The sequence below is a fragment of the Alexandromys fortis genome, unplaced genomic scaffold (genome assembly GCF_014885135.2).
Source record: "Alexandromys fortis isolate MF-2015 unplaced genomic scaffold, M_Fortis_MF-2015_v1.1 scaffold_0, whole genome shotgun sequence".
Taxonomy (NCBI): domain Eukaryota; kingdom Metazoa; phylum Chordata; class Mammalia; order Rodentia; family Cricetidae; genus Alexandromys; species Alexandromys fortis.
The window spans coordinates 42,263,001-42,279,909 of NW_026067949.1; the positions used below are offsets into that span (position 1 = coordinate 42,263,001).

Here is a 16,909-nt window from a genome sequence, read left to right on the forward strand (position 1 = left end):
TTCTTTTCTGAACCTGTTGAAGTAGAGACGTTTCACTTTATTACGCTCCTGGTATGCTTTCAGTATTTTCGATGTATCAAAACAAATTGATACCCTCAATTTACAGCTGAGGAAATTGGGGCTCAAAGTTACCTTGTCCAATAACAAAGGCTCATTCATGGTTGAGGGGAGCTCATACTCAGCATTCTAAGCGTTGATCACTTTGCTATCTTAATCCAGAAGTCAGTATGAGACTTAATTCTCCGAATTAGTCACTGTCTTGTGTTAGTGAGAGACCGCTTTATTGCAATTATCACTAGAGCTTTCCAGAGCTGCAAACTGTCACCCACATTATAGAATGACAGGGACTCCTTGTTGACTCTCTCCAGGTGCAATCTCCCGGTTGATACACAACTGCTGGACTCAGCAGGTCTCCTCTTCCTAATCCAGGCTAGTCCTTGAAAGGCATTGGTATGTGTGGACTTTCTGTAATTCATTTGCCCAGAGTATACTTTTCAACGGACATAGTTCACTCTTTGTCAATGAGTGTTGTGGAGGGTATTTGCCATCTACTTGGACTTTGCAAATTTTCTGCGATAAAGGATTACAGCGGAACTCTCAGGTCAGCGGCCTTTGGAGGTGGATAAACTGCTGTTGAGAATGACTGAATGAATTCATTCCGTAGTATCTGCTGGAAACTTCTTGTACATTAGAGGCATTTGCAACCATTAGAGGTGACTGTTAAGTGTAAAATGTAAAGACTATTTTTTATACAATACCAAAATTTAAAAGTACTCTGAATGAATGGAAGTGTATATTGCTTGTAACCGGCACTCGTATCCTCCTGTCTTGCATTATAGGTTTTGTGTGTATGTGTGTTTCCCCCCTCATCTTTGCTTTTAATTTATAAAATCCTTGAAGGAGTTAATCCAATATGTGTGTGTGTGTGTGTGTGTGTGTGTGTGTGTGTGTGTGTGTATGTGTGTGTTCCATAAAGGCTTGAAACTCTTTCTCTACAGCACAAACTGGAGAACAGTTTTGGACTAACTCTTTGCCCAAATCAAACAACTGTACCTATCAATCATATTCTTTGCACATGATATTTACTATTTAGGGTCAAGTTATGTAGACACAGTCACAGAATGAAGATAGATTCATGCTATTGGTTAGTATGAAGTGATTTGCCTTGTTAACTAGGTTAATCAATTGATACTCTGCAGATTTATCTTCTGGTGACTCATAAGACCTACAAAAAAAGATGGAAGCTCATTGGATTTCCTATCCAGGTTAATCTGGTTTTCACTGTGTGAACAATAGGTACAATCAATTAATTATACCTTAGTGAGCTCTCACAATGGTTAAATATAGTTGGCTCCATTGTGTACTGTCGGTGATAGACAAATAAAGTAATGTAGGATCTCTGATGTCTTCAAGGTCCACATGAGATAATAGAATCTGGTTTGCATACCAGGTTCATAAAACATAATAGAGGCACCAAGCTTCTGTTCCCCACATCTGCATCTACACTCTTGCAGTTTTCTTATTGTCCCACATCTGCGTCTTTTTTTCAGGCTCCTTGGCCTGTCCACCACCCCATGTCTGTGCTTAGCAAACGAGTAAGAGGTCTCAGGCATCATTGACAAGAGAGGATGATGATGTGTGGGAAGTACAGTAGATGCCGCATCGTCACTCGAGTGAGCGAGGTGGGTGAAGACAGGATGTGCTCAGCAGTTCTGTGGGGTAGCCTTGCACCTGCGCCAGAAAGTCTCTCAATCTGCAGAAAGGCAGCTCCTTCCTCTCAGCGCCGAGCACCCTGTTTTTCTCCTGCTTGTCGTCCCCTTCCCAGGCCACTCTGCTGAGTTAGGGAACAGTTCTGTTTCTGAGCGGCCACCATCTTCCAACATTCCACAGATGTTTCACTTAACTCGCTTAGTTTGAATGGTAATCCTCAATGCAACCAGAGCGAAAACAGGCTCCAACAAGCTCAAACCCCATCTTCTTACGTGGCAAGCGTGTGTGGGCTTGTCACCTGGGGTTAAAATTTGGAAAGGCTGTTCTTTCTGTATATCTATTAGCAGTGACAACCCAATAAAGGAAAAGATATACTAAACACTTATAACAAAGTATTCCACGAGTGCTCTTTATAAAAACTGAAAAAAAGGTATTCCATATGCACATATGTGTGTATTTGTGTGGGCATGTGTGCCACGGGGGGCTGTCAGACAACTGGAGGAGTCTCTTTGTCCCTCACGTGAGTTCCAGGGATCGAGTGCAGGCTCTTGGGCTTTGTGGGGCAGGCACCTTTACCCACAGCACCCTCTCAATATTCCCTATGACTGTTCTAGAAATAGTAGAGTTATATAAAGGAGTGGATTCTATTTTGGATCCACAGTAAGACAAAAAAAGTAGACACAGCATCTTAAAGAAATTAAATTCATTATTGGCTAACACACAAAACGTAGAAATTGTACGAAAGTGTAGCTCAATGGTAGAACATTTTTTATTGCATTCACAAGTTCCTGGGTTTCATTCCCAGCACAGCAAGTTAGCAAATAAAATTACACTTATTAATTGGATGATCTCTGGTATGTTGATGTGAGTATGCACTGTATAACTTTAAAATCCTATTTATTTATTTGAAATTTTTATTATTTAAGATTCTTTGTGTATATGTGGTTATGTGCCGTGATATATGTGGATAGGTGCTCATGAAGGCCAGATGTTTGGATCCCATTGGAGCTGGAGTTATGGGAGCTGCCTCGTGTGGATGCTAGGAACCAAATTTGGCCCCTCTGCAGGAGCAGTTAATGCTCTAGCTGCTGAGCATCTCTTCAGCCCCACACACAGTATAATGTTTAAGTTCAAATATATCTATCTTTTCAAAGGGTTTTCATTTATTATGGTGAGAACTTTAAAAATCCTCTTTTATCTTTTAGAAATCTATCCTAAGCAGGTTGAGTTATATGTTTATTGGTTTATATGTATAAATAGCAGCAGCAGGTCAAGAAGAAGAGGCTGCGAATTTAGTGGGCATTAGGACACGGGAAGGGTAGGAGAGGGAATGAAGAGATGATCTGATTATATATTTTCTTTTTTCTTTTTTTAATTTATTTTTCTCTTCTCCCCTCCCTGCCTCTCTTCTCCCCTCCTCCCCTCTCTCAAGGCCCCCATGCTCCCAATTCACTCAGGAGATTTTGTCTTTTTCTACTGCCCATGTATATTAGATCCATGTATATCCCTCTTAGGGTCCTCATTGTTGTCTAGGTTCTCTGGGATTGGAATTTGTGGGCTGGTTTTCTTTGCGTTATGTTTAAAACCCACTTATGAGTGAGTACATGTGATAATTGTTTTTCTGGGTCTGGGTTACCTTACTCAAAATGATGTTTTCTAGCTCCATCCATTTGCCTGCAAAATGATCTGCTTATATTTTAATTGAATGAAAAAAAAGTCTGTCCATGCTGTTTTCTTTAACATCAATGTGCTGTGCTATTGCACAGCAGATCTTCCTGTTCCTATCTAACTTTAATCTAACAGCCATTGATTGACCTTGCCTGGTCCTTGCCTTTCTGTATCTCTCCCCATCTACTGTAACTGCCGTTCTACTCCATGAGATCAGCTTCCCAAGAATCCACACATGAGCAGATCATGGAGCACCTGACGGCCTGTGCCTTAAAGTAACAACCCCCAGCTCCTTTCGTGGTTTCTCAAAAGACAGGACTTCATTCTTTGGTTGAATACTGTGGAGTCACAGATACATTAGTGCTTTGTTGCCTGGGCTGTAACCAATGTCTTTTTTTTTTTCCTCCTTCAGATTCTGTTGTATCTTCTACCAACTGCCTGTCTTCCTCCTGGGAATTTTACAGAGAAGGTTCAGAGCATCTATGACCTTCAGGGGCTCTGAGAAAAAAGAATAACCAAATCACCGACACAGAGTTCACCTGCATGCCTTCTGGAAGAAGAAACACATCGCCTTTCCTCGGGAATTTTCACCATCGACAGCCAGGGATGTAACTTTGCTGATGCCATACTTCTGAGGGACTATCAGAGAATGGTCATACTGTTGGTTTTTAAATACCAGGAATCGAATTCAGAACTATGTGCCTGCCAGGCAAATGTTCTACCACTGAACTATACCCTAGGACCCTAATTTATAATCTGTTCTGTTTGCTGGTTTGGGTCTTAGACATGTTACTATATCTCTCTCATTGTGTCTCAGCCTTAGCTTTATAAAACAAGACAATGATGATGTTCTGAGATAAAGTCCTCAGGGGGAATGGGTGCACTGATGTGCATAAGTACTGTTAAGAGTGACACAGTTAGGCATTTTACTAGTTTTTGTTAAATACATTACAATCCCTGGCATTGTTCCCGCCACACATACTCTGTGGGAGCTGTGAACCCCCAGATCCTGAATTTCTTGTTTTCCCCTGATCTGAGTACCTACAGCTGCTCTGAGCACGAGACCCTCAGGAGTTCCTGATGGTAGGGGAATGGTTTCTGGTGTGTTTGGCTGGGGCGTGGCTATCCCTATATAAGCTGCCCCTGAACACAATAAAGGGGGCATTCTTGGGGCATTCTGGCATCAAGGATGACCCCTGCCTCTCTCTGTCTGTCTCTGTGTGTTTCAATCTCCAGCCCCTTGCCTGGCTCACCAACTGTGTGGTAGTGCATAGAGCAGAGACGGGCGTCGTGTGCTGCAATACTCAATGCTCTGTGGAGTTACTGGGGTTACTGTACTTCCCAAGGAACGCGAAGGCTCTTGAGATGCAAGCATTCACATTCTTCCAAACGCAAAATCTAATAGAATAAATAGGACAATATTTAAAAACATAAAATAGTTATACATGTTTGTAAAAACATACAAATTGAAGAGCTCTAACCAAGGATGAAAACAAAATGATGACTACACTAACAATCTAGGACTGGAGGAGGGAACTAAAAGATGCGTTTCAAAGATGGGAGGATTTGCACAGACTACATGGGAAAACTGTCTTGTCAGCAGAGCTTGTGGTCTGGAAATGAACACACAGACTGGGGAAAAGGAGGTCACCTCAGAGCACCTTATACATTGCTTACCTAATGGGGGTGTTTTGCATCTTGTTGACTTGCAAAAAAAGTTACAATATGGTGAATGATGGAATTTGTCTATGAGAGAGAAATAAAGGATTATGCCATAGAGATCGTTTCTTCATCTCTTTTTCATCTGTATCCTCATCAATTCCAGCAACAGTTGGAGCATGTATGGTGTGTCAGCCCCGTGCTAGCCAGCAGGGGTGCTGCAGTGACAAGCGACTCACTTTCCTGGGACTTTATAAATTAGTGCAATCAGATTACAGACACTGTGAGTGCCAAGGAAAGACACTTGGCGTTTACTTAATGAGTAATGGGGAATCATCAAGGCATGTTTTTTTTTTTTAAAGTGGCATTTTAGGGTTTTTCAGAATCGTTAAGGACTAGAAATGTGGACATCATTTTTGAGTTGTGGGGCTTGGAAGTAAGAGCTTGAATGGGAGCAGGACCAGTGTCCTGGGTGTAAGGATAAATAGGGGTTTGGATCAGAACCATTTAACTAAGTAAAAGTATATGGTGGATCAAAATCTTTAGGTGAAGTCACTCCAAAGCTATGGAGCTGGGTGACATGGAGAATTATGACATCACAAGCCAGATACCTCTTCCCCTCCATGCTCAGGGATATTTTGAAAGATGGGCTAGGAAGATCCTAAAAGTCAAAAGGAGTAGACGTTTCCAGTAAGACAGCATTTTTCAGACGTGAGTGAAGTTGTACAAAGGATCTCCCAGCAGCTAGAACTGCATGCAAAGACTGCACAAGGTCAAGACAACATGTATGGGGGAGGGCTCATGAAGCCTCACCTCTACCCAAAGATCTATTGATGGAGGGAGGCTTGGGCATGCAGGTGCTGGAGCACTAACCGTGATCCTATAGATGGTCCCGCACGTATGCACATATGGGCAGCACTAAGCTGACTCAGTGGGATTCAGGGGAGTGGGGGATGGAGGAGAGAGAACACATAGAGTTCAGAGAGAGAAAAATGGGGTGAGACAGAGAAGAAATGGCAGGGAGGGAATGGGGAATTAAAATAGTTATGTGTGTGTATTAATATTTGTGTGTGCTTGTGTGTGTGTGTGTGTGTGTGTGATGCAGGGGTTGGAACTCGGGGCCTTTCAGGTATTCTATGACTATGCTCTATGCTGAACACGTTTGGATCAATTCGATTCTATCCTATCCATTTTACCTACCTACAAACTACTTTCGCAACACATGGGCTCACTTCACGATTGTGTGAAAACTGTCCTAAAGCTAGTTGGGCATTGAAATGTTATTGCAGTATTATAAGTATTTTTGTGAGTAAGGATCTTGTAGAAGAAAAGTTGAGGTGGCTAGAGATTTTAGAGTTATGATTAAAAAGCATGTTTGAGTTAACAGAACACACAACTTAATTCAGAATCTTTGGGAATAAGCAGAGCATCCCTCAACATGAGAGTCAGTTAAGTTAGACAACCACTCCCTGGTGTGTGGATAACCAAGAACATTGGAAGCAGCTACATTTGAAACATGTACATTGACATTTAAAACAAGTAAATATGTAAAGATACGACAAAGCGAGTTTTATTACTTAGGGAGAATATTGTCAACCATATCTGCCCTCCTCATTCTTGCAGGCGCACTTCTGAAGTGATGTTTCCCGTGAGTACTTACAGCTTTAAGCGACACTGAGCGTGAACCAAAGAGCCATGTCTGGGCTGGTGTAGTGTCGTAACTGCCACTTTAATTTTACTGATTAAGGAATAAGGGCATGTATCTGTCGAATGGCCACAAACTTGTTTCTTAGAAATGGCTTTATATTTAGGGGGCTGAGACACTGCGGAGACAGTAATATTTACATTTCTGCAGCACCACTTTTTCCTTACTAAGCGAAGTAGACTACCAAAGAATGTGTGTGTCAAACGGTGTCATTCTGAGATTTAGACTTGGGTGGGGAGGGCAAAGAAGGCTCATTGTAGTCCCCAGCATTTGGGTGATGGATGTAGCAGGGCAGAGCACTGAACTAAAGAGACCTCAGTATGCCTGATGGCCAGAATGTTGTTAGCCTCTTTAGTTGGTCAGGAGTGAAGTAAGACAGCTCAGCCTCTACCCTACCTACTCATTTACATCCACTCTTTCCCTCTAACCATGCAAGTACTCCTTGCATTCTAACGAGATGATGTGGAATTGTTCACAGCTGCATGTGCACAGAGATACATGCGCAGGTATCTCTTCATTGGGCAAGTTAAACTGGCAATCAATGGATATTCAGAAGGGCTGCTTGACCCTAGGCAAGTGTCAGCCTGAGTTTGGGATGAGCCCAAGACTTGGCTCGTGGATTTGCAGAACTCCATATAGGCCAAATGTAAAATGCAATTTGTAAATTTCAATTGCATGGAAACTTTAATGTAGCAACCTCAGTGATTTAAAAAAAGGCAGAGAAAACAATTTTGGAACAGTCCAAGAGAGACTCCAAAGTTTAATGGCCAAAGTTCAGGCCTTCGGCACTGTTTACCAGGGACAACTAACCTTCTGTCCTAGTGGACAGGACCTACGTGGTGACATTTAGGGACCCATGGAACCATGGCTTCAGGCGTGTTCCATCTTCAGTGGTGTGAGGATACTGAGTAACTGCCCCTCTGTATTTTAGGGAAGGTTAGGTATGGTTTGCAGATATTACACCACTATATTTGCCAGGAAGTTTAGAAATGGAAATTGATGTGGGTATGTATTAGAGAAAAGGCACACGGAAATTAGAGACTAGTTCATCATGGAGAATCGGAGCACATCCTGGAGGGGACTCCAAGGCAGCTGTCAGAGGCTGGAGATGGCAGAGGGGGAGTAAGGGACCATGATGAATCTAGTGAAGGGCTGGGGGGGGGGTGAGGGGCACAGAGCAGCTCCTCTTACTCTTTGAATCCCCCCTTTCTGTTTGCTGCTTGTGATAACACTGTCTTGATTTTCTCCCACACCCCTGGTCATCTGTTCTTGAATTTTGAATCTTTCTTAAGATTGCATCATGGATTTCTTCTCTATGTGTCATTTTCTTTCTCTCAGTAATTTTTTTTTTTCATTTTTGAGAATTGGTCTTACTATGTAGCTAGGTTGGATTGGAACTTGTGATCCTTTTGCTTCAGACCCCTGGATGCTGTAAATACAGATGTGTGCCACCTACATGGCAATTTCTCCCTTCTTCGTGATTCACAAATAGTGATCATAGGTTAGGCCTTGCCTGGGACCGCTATATCCTTTAATATATAACCATCTAAAAGATACATGGTCTTAGAAGACTTAAATATGCCTGGAATTTAACATGTATAGACCCTGCCAGTCATCTTGCTACATCACTGCTTTTCAACCACTGAGTAACAGGAGGATACCCTGATGGAAGAGGCCATTTCAGGCCTGAGAAGGTTCTCAGGGTCACTTGGATAGGGAATTCCGTAGTCAGGGTCCTTCAAGCACGGTCTAGCAGAAGAGGAAGATAGACTTTTAGTGGGCACAGATTATTATTGGTTTTGTTGACATAAAAACAAGAAAGCTGAAGAACAAAGGGATTTTCTAACATCTTGTAGAGACGAGGTTTTCTTGTTAGGTCAAAGGCCAATATTAAATATTTCCATAGCTGTCCATTTCTACCCCATTGAAGAATTCAAGATCTTGTCTTCTGCTGCTGGGATTATCACATGAATTCTCTGGCTACTTTTCCTACATGCGTTTTTCTTGGCTTTCTAACCTTTTCCCACACTGCAGCTGGGGAAATCTTTCTGAGGCATAAATCAGATTAAATCATTGAGCCAACTAAGCCTGATTCAGCAGCTTTTGAGCACAAGCTGAAATGTTTACTATGGTTAATCTAGATACAAAGCCATCTTCTATACAACCATGTCATCTCACACCAGGCTTCCAACACCCCCGGGTGGACCTTTCTTAGGTCCCCACCCCCCCATTTTAGTCTTGTTCTGGCTTTCTTTTACCTTAAAGGTTATTTTTTCCTTCACTAACTGTGCTCAGTAAAACCTTTTTAGCTCATATGTCTGAGCCCAGGAGAACTTCTCAGTCTCCCAGGCCAATGGTGTTCCCAGGTTGGATATTGTTTTAGCCTTAATTATCTGTGTGATGTAGTTTATCTGTCATCGTTGATAAATCCATTTCCACAGATGATCTTGTGGCTTTCTTTAAGGATATTGTCTTTGAAGAACTTGTACCAGCAAAATAACCATATCCCCATACTCAGATTGGAAACCTAAATAATTGAAAATTCTTCTTTTCTCTTCTGCTGCCCACCTTACCTTTCATTTTTTTTTTCTTAATGTTCCTGCAGGAAGTTCCACTCATTTCCTAGGTGGGGCCTAGGTGGGGTCTTTGATTTGGTGAGACTTTTGGAAATAACCTCTCTTCATAATCTCCTACTCCCCTCAGCCTTCTGCCTGCTTATTCCATTTTACCCCCGCCTCCCAAAATGTTGCTCCACAAACACAAATTCACCCAGCGAGAGGGATTTCTAAATTTTCTAGTCGTTTGAGTTCCATAGGGAGCTGAAGAGGTTGCAGCCCACACATCTTTAGGCGTGAGGTTGCCTTTGGTTTAGGACCTCTCCTTTACTATCCTAGCTACACCGTGCACTCGTCATGCACATGCCTTGAAATGTTGTCCTATAAGTACGTTGCAGTGCGCCCGTCTCTTCTGTTGGTCAGTGAGCTCCCTGAGGTCAAGAGTGTCTTATTCATTTCTCATTGTTCTGTCTTATTCAATGCATCCTCACAGCCTAGAAAACAGCCTACGTCCCAGTCAGTGTTCCTCCAGTATCTGCTGAGCATGCGTAGAGCATGGGGTGACACCGCTTGAAATTAGAACGAAACATTGTGCCGCGTGCCCCGTCAGCAGGACACCGTGCTTGTTGATGCCAGGGAATGTTTGCTCTTAAATACCAGCATTCCTGATATGCTTATCTTGGCCCCTTGCCCGTGGAACTGCAGAAAGAAATTTGGACTGATCAATACAGCCATCTACCTGCCTTTAAATCAATCCGAAAATGCTAACTTACATACTTTTCATATGTGGCCGCAGAAAGAGTATAGATAGAGTAAAACAATTGAAATAGCTATTATACACATTTGAGCTACTTATGCAAGCTCCTGGTATTAAGGTCACTAGGGCTGACACAACAAATAATCAGGCACCTCTGGGGAGGAGTGGCCCAGTGTCCTAAGTTACTGATATTTGCTACACATTCTATTTGAATGCATACTTTTGCTATCGTATTATTCACTGATATTGTTCTGCAAAAACCCCTCCAAATCCAAGTATATTATTTTAATAAAGGGATTTTATGTCAATATCATAGAAAGTCAATTCAATTCAATCATAAAAAGCATAATTCAAAACTTATATACTCAATAATATTTTACAATCATCTTTCAAACATTTACATTATATAGCTTCCTATAATCAAGTCACAGAAGCATGTCTCTTTAATACTCTACAAAAGACCATGGACAATTACTTATGTGACAGATGAGAAACTTACAAGTGATTTGAGAGCAAATAATCCACCTCTCATTGTTATTCTGTTCATAGTTATTTGCAAAACTCATAGACATTTCAGAACTTGAATTTTAAGTTTTAGCTGAATCATAGGTTGGGAAATTTCAGGTATGAACTGCTCCTGGGAGATTATAAAACAATAAATTCTAGCGAGGCAGTGGTGGTGCAGAGGCAGGTGGATCTCTGCGAGTTCAAGGCCAGTTGGTCTACAAAACAAGTTCCAGGACAGCTAGGACTACACAGAGAAACCCTTTCTTAAAAAAAAAAAAAAAAACCAACAACAACAACAAAAAAAAACCCTCAAACAAATCAGAAACAAAACAATGACAAAAACAAAGCACAAACACAGCAAGTTTTAAAGCTTTATAAATTACCCTTTAATGAAAATATTCTAAGGTTGAACCACGAAAATTTCAACATAAAAATATTTTAGCTGGCTGGGCAGTGGTGATACACGCCTTTAATCCCAGTACTTGGGAGGCTTAGGTAGGTGGATCTCTGTGAGTTGGAGGCCTGCTTGGCTTACAAGAGCGAGTTCCAGGACAGCTAGGACTGTTACACAGAGAAACCCTGTCTCGACAAAACCAAAAAGAAAAAAAGAAAAAAATTTAAGCGAAACAATCTCTATCTATCTATCTGTCTATCTGTCTATCTATCTATCTATCTATCTATCTATCTATCTATCTATCATCTATCTACCTGTCTGTCTGTCTGTCCGTCTATCATTTTTCAAGACAGGATTTCTCTGTGTAGCCCCAGCTGTCTTGGAACTCTCTCTGTTGAACAGGCTGGCTTTAAACTCAGAGAACCTCCTGCCTTTGCCTCCTGAGTATTGAGATTCAGGCATGCGCCACCGCCACTCAGCTACAATTTATGTTTTATAAGAGATTATAAACGTTTGGTTTTGTGACTTCAGAAGCCTTTTGGACTGCATTTGGAAAGCTCGTAGACTGTGGGCAGATGCTCAGCAGTGTATTTACTCAAGGCTGAATTCTATCTGCAGCAGTAGTTATGAGCAGTTACCAGCGTTTCTATTTTATATGTTCTTCTTGCTGACCTATGAAAAACAGATGAGTACGCAGGCATTTGGTGTGTTTTTCTTTAATTGGAAAAACATTAAGTATGAAGAAAGTGGTTTTTTAAATACAGGTTAGATAAACTTAGCCATCTTTTAATTTCTTAAAAAATATTAAGCTGATTTAGACAGTGAGGAATACATAAAAGCAATGATATAACTTAGCTTAAACTAGCTCTCTGGCTTGGAAGGCCTAATTTCAAGTGTTCTTTCTTCTATTTCAGGATACCTTCTCATTCCATCAGATTGTCACGTAGGAAGCACGGCATCATAGATAGTTCAGGTGGAAGGGCCTTAGGGATAATTTTATTCCAGTTGATTTCTATGGTATGGAGACACTAACAGATCTGCAGGTCCAAGGCTGCAGCAAGAAACTGAAACTGAGCTGAATTAAGCTGCAGTCAGTAACTAAGATGTTGGAAGAAAATAGTCAGGAAAATTGAGTTGCATAGACGTAAATTCCAGGGGCTCAATCTCGCAAGAAGGAAGGGCACAAAAGTACATTTTTTTTTGCCACTGAGACTCCACTATATATGCAGCCCCTATCCACCTTAACATTTTTTTCTTTTTCTTTTTAAATAAATTTTTCATTGTAACAAGAACAATATCAAAATAACCCAAATAACTGTGTAACCATGTCCTCTTAAATCTTGGAATGCTTTTCTTAGTAGAAACTTTTATACCTTGAGGGAAAACATACAGCCTTTGACCATTCACAGTTACACAACTCCGGCAGGGCACAGTCATTGAGAACATGAGGTTGTTTTCTGAGCTAGAACTCTACAACAAATACGTTTGGCAATCTCATTTGATTTTATTTTCTGGTTAGATAATTATAACAAAAACTAAATATTCTTCTATCAGCACTGAATTAAGCATTTTCTCTATCTTAACTATTCCAATTACATCAAAATGAGACCATCTAAGCCTGAGTAATTTACTAAACATTTCCTGGTTCCCTCCCAACTGCTGTCTCCTCTCACCCTGTCGTTTCTCAGCTCAAATTTTCTAATCCTAGTAAATAACAAAAGAGTGAGTGTGGAAGTGTAACCATAAAGGGAAAAAGGAGGGAAGGGAAAAGAGATGAGGGACAGAGCCAGAGCACCTAGAAGGCAGACAAGGTACCGCCACGACCGGGACATCAGATAGCCAGTTTACACGATAGATTTGAAGTATTGTTTTCATCCTTAACTACATATGGAGAAATTTGTCTTCTATAAAATGAAGGGACTGGCAATGTCAGGACAGATGAGCCAGCCTGTGTCATATTTCAAAATAACTACCGTTACTTTCTTCTTCCCATTGGAGAGCTATTTTAAAAGGGAACTGTCAGGACGACCCAAATCAGAGAAGTCTGGTTGGCGTTTGAGGTTCACCAGGGCCGTGTTGTCATGTTTCCAGGTATGCTGCTCTAAAGAACTCTTATTTCCAGTGATGGGCTGGATCTGTTCTGCCTGACGTTATAGAGACGACATTAAACAAAGAGTGAGATGTGAGAGTTGATGACTGAATGAGCCAGTGAGCCAACTCCCAGTTTTCTTTCTTTTCTTTTCTTCTTTTTTTCTTTTTGGTTTTTCGAGACAGGGTTTCTCTGTGTAGCTTTGGAGCCTGCCCTGAAACTAGCTCTTGTAGACCAGGCTGGCTTTGAACTCACAGTGATCCGCCTGCCTCTGCCACCCCCCCCCCCCCCAGTGCTGGGATTAAAGGTGTGCGCCACCATTGCCCAGCCCCCATAGTTCATAGACGGTTAGGATATAGGAAAGGACTTAGTTATCATATTAAAGCTGGAGTTCTTAGTTACTTTGATTTTTCTCTGGGGTATAGTAAAACGCTTATTAGTGGAGAACCCTACAGTAATTATCCCGTGAGTTCATTTCTAAAATGACCTAGGATCAGAATACAAATTCTTCCAAAATTTCATCCCCAGGACTGTTCCAGTAGGAGGGAGGAGGAGTGTGAGAGGGGAATAGGTGGTGACAATCCAGTATGTACACAGATGACATTATCAGAGAATAATCTACAAAGCTATCTCGCTCTGAGCATTTATCCTGTTAGATAATTCTGTTCTGCTGCAGTTGGTTAGCAGCTGTGCACACATGCAGTGAACTAATGTCACTCAACTCTAGCAACAAAATTTTGCTTTTAGGAGTGTAGACAAGCATAGAATCAAAGAAGGTGACATTCCTCACGTAGTGCAGCTTGATCTGTGAACAGCCTTACATCAAGTCAGTACAACTTTACATACAACTAGGTACCTACCATATAAGAACATTCTAGATAAGTCTAAAAGTTCTGGATGGAAAAAATTAGAGCATTCACCAGTATAAGTATTACTTATCTAAACCAAAGAAATTAAGTATTATCTATGAACAATGATTCGTTGTGATTAGTCAAGCAAGAAGAAAAGGGAAAATAAAAGCTCACTTCACAAAACATTGAGTATAACACAGTAATGAAGTACAAGTGTTCAGAGCACTTTATACCAAGAAGTACTTGAAACATCAATCTCAACAGTTTTTTAAATTATCAAACATTGCTTCAAAGTGTGATGGACACTTTCCCAACAATATCTTAAGCGCCTATTCAAACTAGTGCTTGAATCTCAGCCAAAACAATGAAACAAAACAGGGAAAAAAGGATATGGATAAGAAAAGAAGCCAGGCTGTACCTGTGTGATTCTAGGTGTAGAAAGACCTGAGGACTCCATTTGAAAATCCTTAGACCTGATCCGCACTTTCAGCCAGGTGCAGGAGAGAAAATTAATCTATAGCCATTGGGTAGTTTGCCTGTATACAGAAAACATGCAAATAAAATGGGGAAAATAGCCCCATTCTTGGTTGACTTAAAAAAATACCTAGGAATAAACCTAGTTAAGGAGGTGAGGTTCCTTTACAGTGAAAAATTTAAAACACTGAAAAAATAAATTGAAGAAGACCCTAGTAGGAAAAAGCCTTCTAAGCTTATGGCTTGGCTTGGTGTCCATTGACAGAGAAGACAGAGAAGGAAAACAAGGGATATGAACAGAGTGGATTCTTTTCTCCAGCTATAAAGAATGAAGCTACAACATTTTCAAAAGTTTGGCCACAACTGGAGACAGTCATGTTAAGTCAGTCTTGGAAAGACACATATGCGTTTTCTCTCATTTGTGGTTCCTAGATTTTATGCAGATGCACAAATCATGCATGTATATATGACATAAAAGCAGAAATGACACCTTCTAGAGGAATAAAGGAGACCAGTGGGAGGGGCATTAAAATGGATGAAAGGGAAGAGGAACAAATAGGCAGAATAAACTCATATTTTACCATATACTGATACAAAGATGTCCTTATTGAAGTTAGAACAACATACAATGAATGGTGTAGGATTCCCCTTTGTGTGCTGTGAATATGTTTTATTGCCAATGGTTAATAATGAAGTTGCTTCAGCTCTTAGCAGGGCAGAATAAAGCCAGGCAGGAAATCCGAACAGAGATGTAGAGAAAGTAGGCAGAGTCAGGGAGACGCCGTATAGCTACCGAGAGGGACAGACTCTGGATCCTTACCAGTAGGTTACAGCCTCGAAATGTGTTCATTTAAGATGTAAGAGTTAGTTAATAAGAAGCCTGAGCTAATAGGCCAAGCAGTGTTGTAATTAATATAGTTCCTGTGCGATTATTCAGGTCTGAGCAATTGGGAAACAAACAAGCAGCTTCTGTTTACAAATGCAAATGTGTCAATCAAATACACACACACACAGACAGATACACACACACACATGCACACACACACACACACCCATAACAGCTCCAAAAGCCACTTAGAATAATTTTTTACTTTTATATATTTATACTATATGTATAGAATTTTGTTCCTGCCCTTTCTTCCCTCCAATTCCTCCTTTGTTCCCACATTAATCTCTTTCAAATTCATCTTTTTCTTCAAATATATATATATAAATGAATACGAAATAATACAACTTGCTGAGTCCATTTAGTCCCAGAAAACACTTCCTCGCTGGCCTGTCCTCGGAGGCTAGCATAGCATAGTCCATTTGCACTTAGGTCTACATTCTAGCCTTCTTCCATGGCCAGGTGAAAGTCAGTATGTAGTCCTGAATGTGGTCCACCTGTCTCAGGTAAGGCTTTGTGACATACACTCTTAGCTCCAAGAAAGTCTTTAGCACAATCTGCATTTCTCAATAATTCAGGTGGATATTTTGGGAGCGTCAAAAGGCAATGATGGAGGATGATTAGTGTTTGAATTGCAATGTGTATTTGCACTTTATTTAAGCTAAAATATCTTGGACAGTTTTTGACTTTCATTGGGAAATGTATCTTCATAACTGAATGGAAAATTAAATAGCTCATCTTGTTTCAGTTGTTGACTTTTTCCATAATGATCTTCCATTTTACCTACTTCATTCTTTATAAAGCATTTCTAGTCCTGCAGACTAGGTAGGATCTGTATATATCCACCAAAAAAAAAAGAGTCTTTTTTATATAGAAAAAAGACAGATTTTGTGTCCCAATTTTTCTTCCAAATTCAGCCAAATTTTCTATATTTTAGAATGGATACAGGTAATGTCACTACTTCTAGAAGGCCTATGGTAAAATCCTGAGGACATTATTAGATATTGCTATTGTATTTTCCTGGACACGCTTTACTTCCAAGAGGAGATCTGAAAGTACTACAGGGTCCTGAAGGATGAACCGTGCAGCCTGGCAGATAAAAGGCAAGGCTGGCTTGAAAGACTTTCTGAGAGTTTCCAGAAGTCAGGAGGGAGAGAGAAAGAGTGCTGGTTTGAAGGTTATAATTCGGGTGACGAGGAAGTAGAAAACAGTTCCAAAGAGATAATCCATCTACTTCGAAACCATCCTATCAAAATGAATGAAAGCAACAAACATCCAAGAAGACAATGGGAAAACAAGGGCAAGAGGACTGAAGCTCGGGTTTCATTCTGAGTGATGTTTGCATTTCAGCAGGAGAGGGTTCTTTTTTCCTTTTTTTTTTTCACTTCTAAATGATGAATGCACAATTACACTTTCCAAACAAAGGATTTTCCCAACCGCTCTTCATTTTCAAAGTTGTCCTACGAGCACGAGAAAAACACTTAAAAATCATCTGAGCCATTTTTTGTTTACTCAGAAAATAGATTCTCTAGGCTGTTTCCAAAACTCAGTTTCAGTTTTGCATGGATGGTCATGCCAAACTCTCCTGGTGCCTGACTAACCATAGAGTTTAAAATCTTGGGGAGCAGGACATTTAGAAATAACTAACAGCCAT

The 16,909-nt window shown here is 40.7% G+C and overlaps 1 long non-coding RNA gene across 2 annotated transcripts; it reads left to right on the top strand.

Annotated features, from left to right (window-relative positions):
- Window positions 1-462: 462 nt before the first annotated feature.
- On the top strand, window positions 463-5,157 carry LOC126506600 (uncharacterized). 2 transcript variants are annotated; one of them, XR_007593266.1, is made up of 3 exons: window positions 463-601; window positions 1,551-1,682; window positions 3,791-5,157. It is a non-coding gene; the product is annotated as an uncharacterized lncRNA (long non-coding RNA). The 2 variants fall into 2 exon arrangements; XR_007593267.1 differs by having other exon boundaries at window positions 589-713.
- The last annotated feature ends 11,752 nt before the right edge of the window (window positions 5,158-16,909 follow it).